The 13,213-nt window shown below is 43.8% G+C and overlaps 1 protein-coding gene across 7 annotated transcripts in view; it reads left to right on the top strand.

Moving 5' to 3' along the window:
- The window catches only part of HLCS (holocarboxylase synthetase), a 225,230-nt gene that overhangs the window by 169,496 nt on the left and 42,521 nt on the right, over positions 1 to 13,213 (top strand). The gene's annotated exons all lie outside the window — the stretch shown is intronic.

Genomic DNA, 13,213 nt, shown 5'->3' with positions numbered 1-13,213 from the left:
TCACTGGAGCTGTGCCAGCTGACACAACTGCTTACGTCTGCCCCAAATACAGATTTGTGAGTAAAATAAATGATGGAGTTACTGAAACTACTAACATTTGAAGTGGTTTGTTAAGGAGCACTAGATTACTGGAACTAAAACCTATACGAGCATCACAGTTATCTGAAGTACTTGTGGGGACCAAGGAGGGCATGGGTGATCGAGATTCACTTACTTGTTCACTAAACAATGACTCTGCACCTAATATGTGGACCTGGAGCTGTACTGTATTGAGTTGGCAGTGGCTAGAGGCTATCAGTCAACTATTTTCTCTTGAAGGAGATCTGCTGTCTTCTCCCCGTGGCCTCCATAGTACTCCTTTTCTTCCCCTGTCCCTTAGATGTTTGCACTCTCGAACACTCTACTTGACTGACTCATCATCCTGCTTATTCCATTGGTTTGTAACAGCCTATTTTCTCTCTCTGACTCAACTGTAGTTCCACAAAGGCTGGGGTATACCCTCGGTTGCTTACCTCAGCATCTGGCATATTGTAGATCAATACATGAATATTGTGAACATGTGAATTACTAGCACTGAGACTTCACTTTTGCCGGGTGATCCCAATCAACCTTATTCTCACAGGTGCTGTATTTTATTTTCCCAAAGTCATAGGTCAGCAAGTTATGGACACTGGAGGGACAGGTATTACGTACAAGCCATTCTTCTCCAAGTCACTTCTGGAGTCGAAAGAGGAAATGGTGGGCTTCTCACCATTCTCAATGCCATTTCAAGATTGACTCCAAAAATCACCTTAGTCTGGATTTTATTTCCGATGTAGAGTCAGAACCAGCCAAAAGAGTGGACTAGAATTGTGCATTGCACTTGTTTGACATATTTCTTTTATCTCTTTTTTAAAAAATGACATCAAGGTTTTGGAGAGACCAGAGCAGTTATCTTAACAAATACCCCACATTCTGGATTTGGCTGTGGCCTTGTGGTGACATTTGTGTTCCTCTAGCTCCTCAGTTTCTTGTAAACTAGAAGTTAGGTATAAAAATTTGATTTGATTCAGGTTAAATATTTTGGGAAGGCAAACTTTCTAGGTGATACTGTGTATTTCGTATTGTGTCACATATTGTACCTTTCTTATTGATTGGATCACTTGGTGAGAAGCTCCACTACCTGTTCTCTCTACAGTTATGGTCTCTTTCAGTGAGTAATCCACGGAGCATCCCTTTGGCACACCAGGCAATATTCTGTTCACCTACAACCTTGGCGATCCTTTGCTTGAATCAGTTCTCTAAGGTTTGCAAAATGGGAATTTTTCTTGTCTTTTTTTCCTTCTTCATTTATTAACTGATATTATTTTGTACGGAATCATTTTCAGAGTAGGAAGTTAGATGATGTACTAGTCACTCTAGGGGCAGCAAATGAGGGATGTACTTATCTTTTGTTCTTTGTCTTGGCTGTCTCTCAGCTTGTGCTCTGGACTTGTGAATTATTATTTTATAATCCATCATGCTTCTTACTCTCTACAGAGTTGGTTTGGATTTGGCCAATTTGGTTCTTGTTAGAGGCAAATGATACTTAGAAATGGAGATCTTTAACTTCTCTTTCTGAGAATGATGGACCAAGAGCTGACTAGACTCCTCTCCCTCCTCCTGAAAATAATCCTGCAAACTGAGCATAACACACAAAGTTATCCTAAGTCACTGAAGAATGAACAGAAGCAGGCAGGCTCTGGTGAGACTCTGTCCTTGTAAAGGGAAAAACTAGAGCCATCCAGAGTAACCTCAGGCCAAGTGCTAGCAGTGCAGTGAGGAAGAGCACCAGAAGGGAAGGGTTCAGAGAGGGCATCTCCAAATTCTGTCTGTGCACATCTTCAGCTGTTGAACCATGCATGCGTGGACTAGACTAAAAGAACCTCAGGTCGTGATAGAAGATCAGAACTAAGACTGAATTTGCTGCCCAGAGGAAGAGTTTGCATTCTGGTTCAGCCAAGGTAGTTGCCAACCAGAACAAAAGAAATAACATTCGGGGCGCCTGGATGGCTCAGTCAGTTAAGCGTTTGACTCTTGATCTCAGCTTAGGTCTGGATCTCAGGGTTGTAAGTTCAAGCCCCACACTGGGCTTCACACTGGGCTCCACACTGGGGATGGAAGCTGCTTAAAAAAAAAAAAAAAAAGTGAAGGGAAAATCAGGACATTTTTAGATAAAGAAAATGATAAGGATTCATCCCTAGCCAACCTGAATTTCAAGAAATGGTAGAGGAACTTCCTGAAGCTGGAGGGAAATGAAATGACATTAGATGGGAACTGGGACTCTTGAGGAAAAACGAAGAATACCGAAAATGGTCAATTTTTGGGTAAATACAAAATACCATTTTTTTCCTCGTGTTTTTTTCTCTCAATTTCTTTGTCAATCATGTAACTATTAAAAGCAAAAATTATAACTGTCTTGTGGGGCTTGTAACATTTGCAGATATGGTAGCTATAACAATCATAAGGGTAGGCAAGCACCTCTATTGTTGAGAGATTTCTGTATTTTACAGGAAGTGGTACAATATTGACTATAAGTGGGCTATGAAAAGTTACGATGTATATGGTAATCCCTGGTGCAGCCATTTAAAAATGCAAAGAAATATAGCTAAAAAGCCAATATGAGAATTGAAATGGATATTCAAATAATTTTTGCTAAAGGCAGGAAATGAGAAACAGGAACAAAGTTTTTACTTATTTTGTGACACATTAAATGAGTAAAAGGAAATCGTTTTTAAAATTAGGTTATAAGAATATGATGGTAGCCATTTAAAATTGAATTTTTCAAGGTACACTTTTTAAAGACATTTATTTTGCCCTGGTTCTTTTCATTTCTTTTTCCTTTTTAAAAGTAGGCTCCATGCCCAATGCGGGGCTTGAGCTCACAACCCTGAGATCAAGACTCTCATGCTTTACTGACTGAGTCAGCCAGGCGCCCTGAAGAACATTTATTAATAAGAGTAAAATGCTCCTGATGTTGTGCAAAGTGAAAAAAGGATAGTCAGCCTCTGTAGTATAACAATTAAAAAAAAAATTCATACACCCGCAAAGTATAGAAGAAAAAGTTTAAGGAAATATACCAAAATGCTTTTTGGTAGTAGAATCCTAGGTGACTCAATGTCCCAGCCTTAGTTTGCTACATTCTTCTAAATTTTCTGTAATGAGCATAGATTATCACAAAGTTTTTTAGTTATTACTAGCACATAGTTATATATTAACACTTGGCTTTTCTACATTCTCTATTATGATACTTTACTAAGTTAATTTTTATTCTAATAGCTTTACACTAATTCCTTTAGATTTTCTGAGCATACGGTTGTGTGATGGACATACAACCATTCAGTCATGAGACCTCTTCGGGTCTGATGCTTATCTTAATGCAACAGAGAATCCCGAGGAGCTAATCAGCACCATTCATTCACACTAATTGGTGGATCCCAGGAGGTGGGGAATTACATGTCCTGGGTACATCCCTGCTTCCTCATCTGTGGAATAGGCTCCTTGTAAGGATTAAATGTGATGATGGATGCAAAGTCCTGACTCAGTACGCAGCCATCATTTGCTCTTGACAAATGTTGGTGCTTATTACTATGAGGCTGTATCTCTTGCATATACTTTCTGGAAGGGTGCAGAGCTGAGCTCTGGGAAGCAACTACACCATTCTGTGGGCAGGTCACATGACAGGAGGAGCCACGAACAGTCAGTCCTCAGGGGTGCCAGCTCTGGGCAGCCACACCTAAAAAATGACATCAGGCTGGCATGTATGTTATGTTTCCTGATATTTAAAACTCCACGTCTTGGGTGAAGATGTTCTTGCTTATGTGAGAAAGGATGTTGAATGTGAAGATGATGGGTAGCCCACTTAGAGTCTGAGGAGGCACACTGTGGAAGAGTCCATCTCTAGATTTATTCAAGAAGGAAAGAATGAAGTATCTCTCTGGTAAGCCACCTTTGAGATGGACCCGGTGATGTCTGCCCTGGGGTATGCATGTTCCTCTGTAAGCCTCCCCCCCACCCCCTTGAGAGTGGGCTGGACCTAACGACTCACTTCTAACATAGAATATAGCAAAAGTAATGGGATGTCAGTTCTTTTTTTTTCTTAAGATTTTATTTATTCATTCATGAGGGATATAGAGATTGGCAGAAACACAGGCAGAGGGAGAAGCAGGCTTCCTATGGGGAGCCCGATGCGGAACTTAATGCGGGATCACGACCTGAACCAAAAGCAACCACTGAGATACCCAGATGCCCCAGGATGTCACTTCTGAGAGTAGGTTATGAAAAGGATTGTGACTTCTGTCTTGCTGGCCTTCTTTCACTCCCTCTTTTTGGAGCCATTGCTCTGGGAGAAACAAGCTGATGTGCAGTGAGTCACCTTGCGATGAGGCCCACATGGCTAGAAACTGATGTGCATCCCATGAGAAGCTGAGGCCTGTATGTAACTAAACTCGAATGTGGACCCTATCCCGGTCAAGCCTTGAGGTGACCACAGCCCCAGCTGATACCTTCCTTGCAGCCTGTGGGAGATACTGAACCAGAAGCACCCAGCTGAGCAACTCTCAGATTCCTGACTCTCTGAAAGTAGGGATAATAAATGTGTCTTAAGCTACTGGATTTGGGGTATATTTGTTACACAGCAGTCGGTAACTAATACACTCTCTAAAGGAAAGAGGTGTCTTCCTTGATTTCCTCCACCTCATTCCATCCCCTCTGCCTTGATCCCTGGGGGGAACTGTGGCAGTTTCTCTTTGGCATCCTTTTATTTTTTAAAATTTGACATCAAGGCATCAGATGCCATTCCCGCCCATTCCTTCATCTTGTCATCCTGCTTCCCGCTTTTTTTGCTGTGTTAACAAAAAACCCAAATTGACTAGTGTTGTCATTTCATCTGTTGCTTGGGTGATCTCCTCTGTTCCTTTAAAAAGTCACAGGAGGATGTAGCTTCAGTGCGATCTAGAGGTCAGGGCAGTTCTTCACAACCTGCTCTTGTCCTTTTGTCATATCTTGAGGAGGATGTCACACACAGGACCACACTCAGCATTAGTCACCATGGGCCAGTGCATTGGGACCATGGTGACCATGCATGGTCCCCAGTGCCCTCGCTCCAAGCCCTCCCCATCACCACCCATTGACTTACTGAGATAAAAGGGGGGAGAGTCCTCTGACCTACGGGGCACTAAATGGAGTGAGTGGCTGGACCTCTGGATTCTTGTCCCATCTCCCCTGCGGCTTGGCTGTGTGACCCAGAACGCATCTTTCCATCGAGTTTCTCTATCTGGAAGGCCTGGGCAATCATGGCCACCCTTCCCCTCTTCTGAAACAGAGCGTTAGGGAGAGATGTCCTCTATAAGTGATGGGAAATGAGGGCTTAATATTTTAAACCTGAGCGCAGTGGTTGTACAATTTGCAAACTGTAATAAAAGCCACCGTTGTCCCTAGACCCGTGAAGAGTGCTGGGGAAAAAATAGCACATCTCACCCAACAAAAATGCTTGCCAATTGAAAATTAGTTTCTCATACATTGCCTCTTTATTCTTTTTGCTCATACTTAATAAGAGGACATTTGGTGATGGACTTCTCAATGCTGTCCCTGTGGCCATCAGCCTGTTCACACCATCCCTGGCTGCATTAAGTATCCCCAGTGCACAGAATTAAGTCACTGTAAAAGTATACTCTGGATTTTACCGAGAGGTCACGGAGAGCCCTTCTTGCCTTGGCAGTCAGCAGCATTCTTATTACACTTCATTTATCTATTTGGGAGGACTCAGGAGGACCAGCTGGGCCCCTGTCTGCACTCATCAGGAGTTAATTTCTGAGCGAGGTGCTGTGGTCATGAACAAGTGCAGAAGGTACCCCGGTGGTCCTGCCAGACGAGAGGGGCCCTTAATTAGTAGCAGTGTTCAATCAGGCTGCTTAACCCGCCACGGAGCTGAGGTGGTCATGTCCTCCCCGCCACCCTCCCATAAACACGGAGCCACCGGCGGGCTTGGGTGGCCGTGTGGCCCAGGATGCGGAGGACGGTGCAGATCTGAGCCCGCCACACAGTCAGGTGCTACCGGAACCTTGCCTTTATTGTCGACAGAGGAGGGAGGGTTAACCATGAGGGTTTTTTTTTTTCCTCCTTTAAAATTTGGAAGCATCTTTTCATCTTCACCAGCTTCCTATTTCCTGAGCTGGACATCACACTCGCTTTGTTTCTTTGCTATTAAAAGCGATCTCGTGTCGTCCTGTTTCTGGCATGGCTTAGTGTGTATTGAGCCAGCTTGTTTGGGTGCAAAGTCAACACAACCCTCACCGGTTTTAAAACCCTGTTCCTGGGGGCACCTGGGTGGCTCAGCAGTTGAGCATCTGCCTTTGGCTCAGGTTGTGACCCTGGGGTCCTGAGATCGAGTCCCGCATTGGGCTTCCCGTGCTTCTCCCTCTGCCTGTGTCTCTGCCTCTCTCTCTGGGTCTCTCATGAATAAATAAATAAATAATTAAAAAAAAAAAAAAACCCTGTTCCTGCACCATAGTGCGTTCCACCGCAAAATAGAGATGATGGTCCCTGCCCTGACTACCTGGAAGGAAACAGTATGTAAACTCCCAAATATCATATAACTCTGAGGTGAAATTATTGAATGCCGGGGTTGGGTTGCTTCTAGTTGACTCCTCAGTAGAGCTGAGGGAGGTGTTTATTTTAATGATCACCTAAAGAACATCAGAACCTGGGGTTCCTGCCAGGTGTCTGATATTTTATTAGAGATGCTATGCAATATTGCAACATTCAATAAATAAAAAAATAAATCCAACTGCTCCCTCTAATTCTGGCCAAGTGCCTCTCGGGCCTGTTGAGGACCACGGTGGACAGAGGGATCAGAGTGTAGGAAGAGGGTGGGTGAGAGTTTCTTAGCTCAGTGGGACATCTTGCTTCATCATGAGACCCACTTACCTGGGGAAGCTGAAGGTGGGCTGGGTCCTTTTGTCAGCTCCTGGCCCAGGGTAGGAGGTTTGGGGACCGTCCACTGTTGAGTCCCTGGGCAGGTTCCACTGGATACCTCTGATCAAGCACCCGGCATCTTCTCCAACCCAGTTGAATTACTGGATTTACTGACCACAGGTGGCTTGACGTTCTTTCTGGCGATGCCCACAGAACAAAAGTCGAGGCCCACCCCACGCCCCTGACTCAGAGTGTGATGGGGGGTTTGATTGTGTGGCAGTCACGGCACCTGCGGGGAACACTGAGCCAGTGGCCTCTTGAGAGGCCAGTTGCACCTCGGCCATGGGAAGAATCAAACACAGAACCGGAAAGGGTTGATAGAACACATTCATTTTAGGTATTTACACTTAGCATTTACGCTTAGCACGTTAAAGTTTACTGTGAATTTTAGGCTTCGTTCTTTTCTTCCCTGGCAGCTCGGAGAGTGCTGTGTCTTGGTGTAATGAAGCATTATGTTGGTATAGCAGAAAGGAAACTGCCCTCCTACAGGAATTCGGTCTCACTAGAAGCTTATGGTCTGGTGCGGGGCCCGCCTGGGAATGGATGTGTGTGTACATGTGCGCGCAGGCGTTTCTCCTGGTGGGGAAGTTGAGACCAAATTGCCCATTACATTGCCTGATTTTACCTGACGGTTTCCTGAAAGGGATGTCGGATAGCAAATCCATTCCTGTTCGCAGGCCTTTTTTTTTTTTTTTTTTTTTTAACTTACAGCTTTTGGTTTTTTTCTATTTTTGCCTTGGAAACATGGAAATGATTCGTGGAGAATTATTTTGATGGAGGGGGGAAAAAAAGACTCGAAATCGAGGAGTAAATCAGTCACCGGGTAGTTCTTGCAGCCAAAACCATTCAGAGCCAAAAGCTGCCGCCACATCCGGAACCTTCTCTGGGCCTCGTGGGCATAAACTGGAACCTTGGCAAGAAAGTTTGGGACGCAGGGTCGTCCTGTGCCAGGGTTTCTGGAATCCAGATTTGATACTGCACATTCCTCCTTGTTTTGAAAGGAGAAAGTCATTCCTTTAAATGTTAGGTAACTCTGTTTCATCCCAAACATGGAAATATTGATGCTGGACAGAGAACATGCAGAGGAAGCTGTGGAAAGTACATCTGCCCCGTCCTGGCCAACGAGTGTGGACTCGTTCTCTAGGCCTGGGCTCCGAACCTCCTCCCATCAGGAAGGGGCATCTTGTTGATGGAGGAATAGCCACTCCTATGATCGGCTTGGATTGCCTCGGGCTTCCCAGCCGTGTGTTCTGTCCTGTGTCCAAGCACCAGTCATCTCCTTGTCACCATGACAATGATTGTGACGCCTGAGATTCCCTTGCAGTTAAAGGCATAGGACTGGGAACTGGACTCCAATTCCACAGGGTTCTCTTTCACATCATTAATTTTCTTTCTTTTTTTTTTAAGACTTTACTTATTTATTAGAGAGAGACACAAATAGTGACAGATAGTGAGAGAATGCACAAACTGGGAGGAGAGGGAGAAGCAGACTCCTCAGTGAGCAGGGAGCCCGATGCGGGGCTCGATCCCAGGACTCTGGGATCATGACCTGAGTCAAAGGCAGATGCTTAACCCACTGAGCCACCCAGGTACCCCTCACATCATTAACTTTTCAACTGAATCCTACTGTTCTACATTTGTGCCTATATCTCCGACTTCCAGAATAAGAATCAGGTCGCATTTTGGGATTGTTGCCATAATGATTCTTATTTTGTTTTTGAGACACTCCCCGAGACGGTTGACATACAACTGCTTACTGGTGAAAGGCATCCTGACTGTTCTGTTGACTTCACCCATGTGGATTGTTTTATGGGATTACACCGAGAGTGGAAAGACGGCTCTAGGTCTATGGTCTGTAGTCTGTTCTATCACAGAAACTCTGTTAGTCCAGCATTCTTGACGTTCTGTATGCTGAGCACAGTGGCGAGGTCTTGAAATCTAGATCCGGGTGGTGGGGACATATGTCTTCACCACGTCACTCATCTGCTTGGATGCTAAATGACTTCTGCAAGCCTTAGAGTTTCTCCTGTAAAGTGGCAGCGATTGCAGCAGCTTTGCAGCTTTTTCTACTGATAAGTAAATAAGATGTAACTAGAAAGTGCCATGTAAACGTTTGTAAACTACAAGGCAAATGTCTCATATACGTAGAGAATGTTTGTGGGAGAGACACTATTACGTGATTCCCGACTCTGCTTCATGTTCCTCCCTCCTGGGCACACAGCCACCCTCTCACCTGGGCTGGTCTTGCGTGGATGGCCAACAGGCCGGATGGTCACGAAGCATGCATCTTCCAGGCCTGGCTTGTTAGATGCTTCCCACCCCCTTCCTTCCCCTTCTATTGTGATTTTGGAGGTCATGCAGGAAAATGGCAGTGTTACAGGTTGGAAGAGGCCCATCCCTGAGTCACCACTTGGAGGAGAGCTGTCTAACTAGCCTTGGACCTGGGCCATTGCCCTTAGGGCTGTTTTCACCCAGTGTTAGCCCTGAATAATCACAATTTTGGAAAAGAATATTATTTGCCACTGTTGGCATATAAAATACTTGTTTTTTTAAAAATTATTATTTTATTTTATTATTTTTTAAATATTTTATTTATTTATTCATGACAGACACAGAGAAAGAGAGAGAGGCAGAGACACAGGCAGAGGGAGAAGCAGGCTCCATGCAGGGAGCCTGATGTGGGACTCGATCCCGGGTCTCCAGGATCATACTCTGGGCCGAAGGCAGTGCCAAACCGCTGGGCCATTGGGGCTTCCCTTTTACATTTTTTTTTAGAGAGAGAGAGAGTGCATGGGAGCAGGAGTGGGAGGGAAGGGCTGGGGGGTGGAGAGAGAATCTGAAGCAGGCTCCACACTGGGTGTGGAGCTCAATGTGAGGCTCAGGTCACGACCCTGAAATCATGACCTGAGCTGAAATCAAGTCAGGAGCTTAACCGGTTGAGTCACCCAGGTACCCCAAGTACTTGTATGTTTATATATACACCATAAATATAATGTACATTTAAGGGTATTTTTAAATCACATTATATATCATATTGTTGCTAAGAGTATAAATGAAAATCAGCCTATTTGGAGTTTTTATAAATAAAACATAATTGTTCGCAATGAACGGGATCCATAATTTAAGATTCACTAAATTTTTGTACATATCTTGACCAAAAGAGAAGTTAATAAACTCACTGGGAGGTGAATTCCTACTGGAAACATTCATAATCCTAAAGAAAGATAAACGGTCACTGATGAAGCACTTATATGCCAGACATACGGTGCTAAGGACTTACAGACACAGTAGGAATGTTCCTGAAGCAAGACATTTGCTTTTTCTTTCAAAATTGCTTCATACTTGTATGAAGACACTGGAGTATGAGACAAAAGCATATTTACTCCTCTTCTAGATTGTCATGTTCCCTGCCCCCTTGTTATAAATATGTGAGACCCATGAATTAAGCCAAGGAGCTAATTATATATGAGAACCTGATTTCTAAAATGTCATAGGACCAGCAACTACGAAAGTCCATTTCTGGTAGACCGTTGTAGGTTGAAAACTTAAATGTGTCTCTATTGTGTGTCTCTGGGTTTATTTTGGCTAGTGTTAGTAACAAGGATAATTATTCAGGGGGCACTTATGGCTTACCAGCGATTTCACCAGTCTGTTCTTTAATTTTCCTATGTAACTATGTCCAACCAAATATGGTTTCCTGCCTGTTCATCCATCTGCTGTAAGCCTCCAAGCACGATAGCCACAATAATTTCCGTGGAGGCACATGCTGCCATTGGTGATATGGCCCCAGCAGCCACAAATGCTTACTAATGAATTGACCTTAGGTTCGTAACATTACCTCTCTCCTTCAATACCACTTTCAACCCCCAAAACTAAGGGGACAGAATTCACACCCCAGGGTAAAGACTTGAAGCCAACTCTAAACTTACTAGCAGGTTCTGTAACAACTGGGCTCATGTTCGGAAGTTGTAGGAGTTAGGCTGTGTTAAGAAGACAAATGATGGAAATGGTCTTCTGCTTGAGGTGAAGGAAACACTGGGAGGACAAGCCTCTTCGAGTTCAGAGGAGTTCATCTTCTTGATGAAGACCCAGTAGTCCGGGAAACCCCACAGCGGGGTCACCCAGACCAGCATTGGTCTGGTTTCCTTATCATTCAGGAATCCTACTACCTTCTGGCCTGTTTCCTCACCAGTAAAATGGAGTTAATGATAGTACTACCTGCTAAGATTTTTGAATCGTGTGTGAAATGCTGAGAATGGGACCCACGGGCATGGAGGGCTTGGCTCCTCTTGTCATTGTCATTGCTCAACATATCTGTTCACGTGTAATGTCCATGTTCATTTTATTTGGGAAGCCTGATTACAGATTCTCTGTGTCTCAGCTGGTTATACAAATTGTTTTTGCATGTGTCTCCTTGCTCACCGGGTATTTATGGAGTACCTGCTGTATGCTGAACAGTGTGGCAGCTGTATCCCAAGCATGTCCGCGTCTGTGTTATTATCTGTTTTCAGTAGAAAGGGCTCTGTGGCACTGACCTCTGCACATCAGCACGGAGTCTGGCTAGTACGTGGAGGCTCTTCCCATCATCCTCTGATGATGCAGTGATAGGATCAAGCTGGCCTCAAACCTTATGGGCTCTTTTAGGCTTGAGATGAACAGTTCAGAAACTGCATGCATGCTCTGCAGCTGATGGTAAGCACGGTTAATAAATGTGGAAACGAATTCTGTGACACTCAGACACCCTTCTGTAGAAAGAAAGATGGCTAGATTTTCCTCATGAGGCCGTGCCTAGATGTTTACATGTTGCTGTTATTAGTTGTTCACGCATAACCCTGTGGTTTGGGCTTGTTACTGAAATGCCATTTTTTCAAATTGGAGAAGCGAGGCTTTGAAGACTGAAGTGACTTCCTGAGCCTGCAGGCTGCATCTGGGACTCGATTTGTTGGGTCCAAGTTTTCTGCTCCTTAGAAATCTAGTGGATCCAAATTATATAGAGCTACATTGGACCTCGCGGCATTGCTAGGGAGTGGAGTCTCACTGCTTACAGATCAGAGAGGTTGTGTACTTTCTTAGCACGAGCAGCTCCAAGTGTGATAAAAGGGCACGTGTGTGGGCATCCTTGCTTTGGGGAATGTCCCCTGTTTTTTTTTTTTTTTTTTTTTTGTCCCCTGTTTTAATACCCTCTCTGAACAGATGGCTTCCAAATTTACATCTCCAGTCTCTCCCCTGGTCTTCAGATTGCCACGTTGACTCGCTGACTGGATAAACTATAATTACACGTACAGATCTAATTTTTACATATCCCAGAGACAGCTTAAAATTGACTTGCCCCAGTAATCAAGATAAATGCAGTGGCATAAGGGTTGAGGTGCAGATTAATAGGAGAGTAGAAGTCCCAGAAACAACACCTACGTGTACATGGCCAGTTGATTTTTGGTAAAGATGCCAAGGTCATTCAATGGGGGAAAAGAAATGGGGTCATTTCGGTAATGGTGCTCAAACAATCGGGTGTCTGTGTGGGAAAAAGAAAATGAATCTCAGCCTTTACCTGGTACCATATGGAAAAATTAACTCGAAATGGATCACAGTCCTAAATATAAGAGCTAAAATGGTAGTAAAAAAAAAATCTTTGTGACATTGGAGAGGGGAAAAATTTCTTAAACAAAACACAAAGCATGAATTGTAAAAGAAAAAAAAGATTTTTAACTTTAAAAAAAGTTTTTTAATTTAAATTCAATTTAGTTAACATATATTGTATTATTAGTTTCAGGGGCAGAATTTAGTGATTCATCAGTTGCATGTAACACTCAGTGCTCATCACATCAGGTGCCCTCCTTCATGCCGGTCACTCAGTTACCCCATCCCCCCCTCCAGCAATCCTTAGTTCATTTCCTAGAAGCAAGAGTCTCTTGTGGTTTGTTTCCCTCTGTTTCCATCTTATTTTTATTTTTTCTTCCCTTACCCCATGTTCATCTGCTTTTTTTCTTAAATTTCACATACGAGTGAAATCCTGTGGTGTTTCTCATTCTCTGACTGGCTTATTTTGCTTAGCATAATACCCTCTAGTTCCATCCACGTCATTGCAAATGGCTGGCTGAGTAATATCCCATTGCATATATACTTTTAAAAGCTATTTTTAAAAGACCCATTTAAGAACACACAATGGCAAGCCACAGACTAGGAGAAAATATATGCAAAACATATACCTGGCAAAGAAATT

Source organism: Canis aureus, chromosome 30, assembly GCF_053574225.1.
Source record: "Canis aureus isolate CA01 chromosome 30, VMU_Caureus_v.1.0, whole genome shotgun sequence".
Classification (NCBI taxonomy): Eukaryota; Metazoa; Chordata; class Mammalia; order Carnivora; family Canidae; genus Canis; species Canis aureus.
Note: the sequence above shows the minus strand (reverse complement) of the source record. Positions and strands in the feature narration are given on the sequence as shown.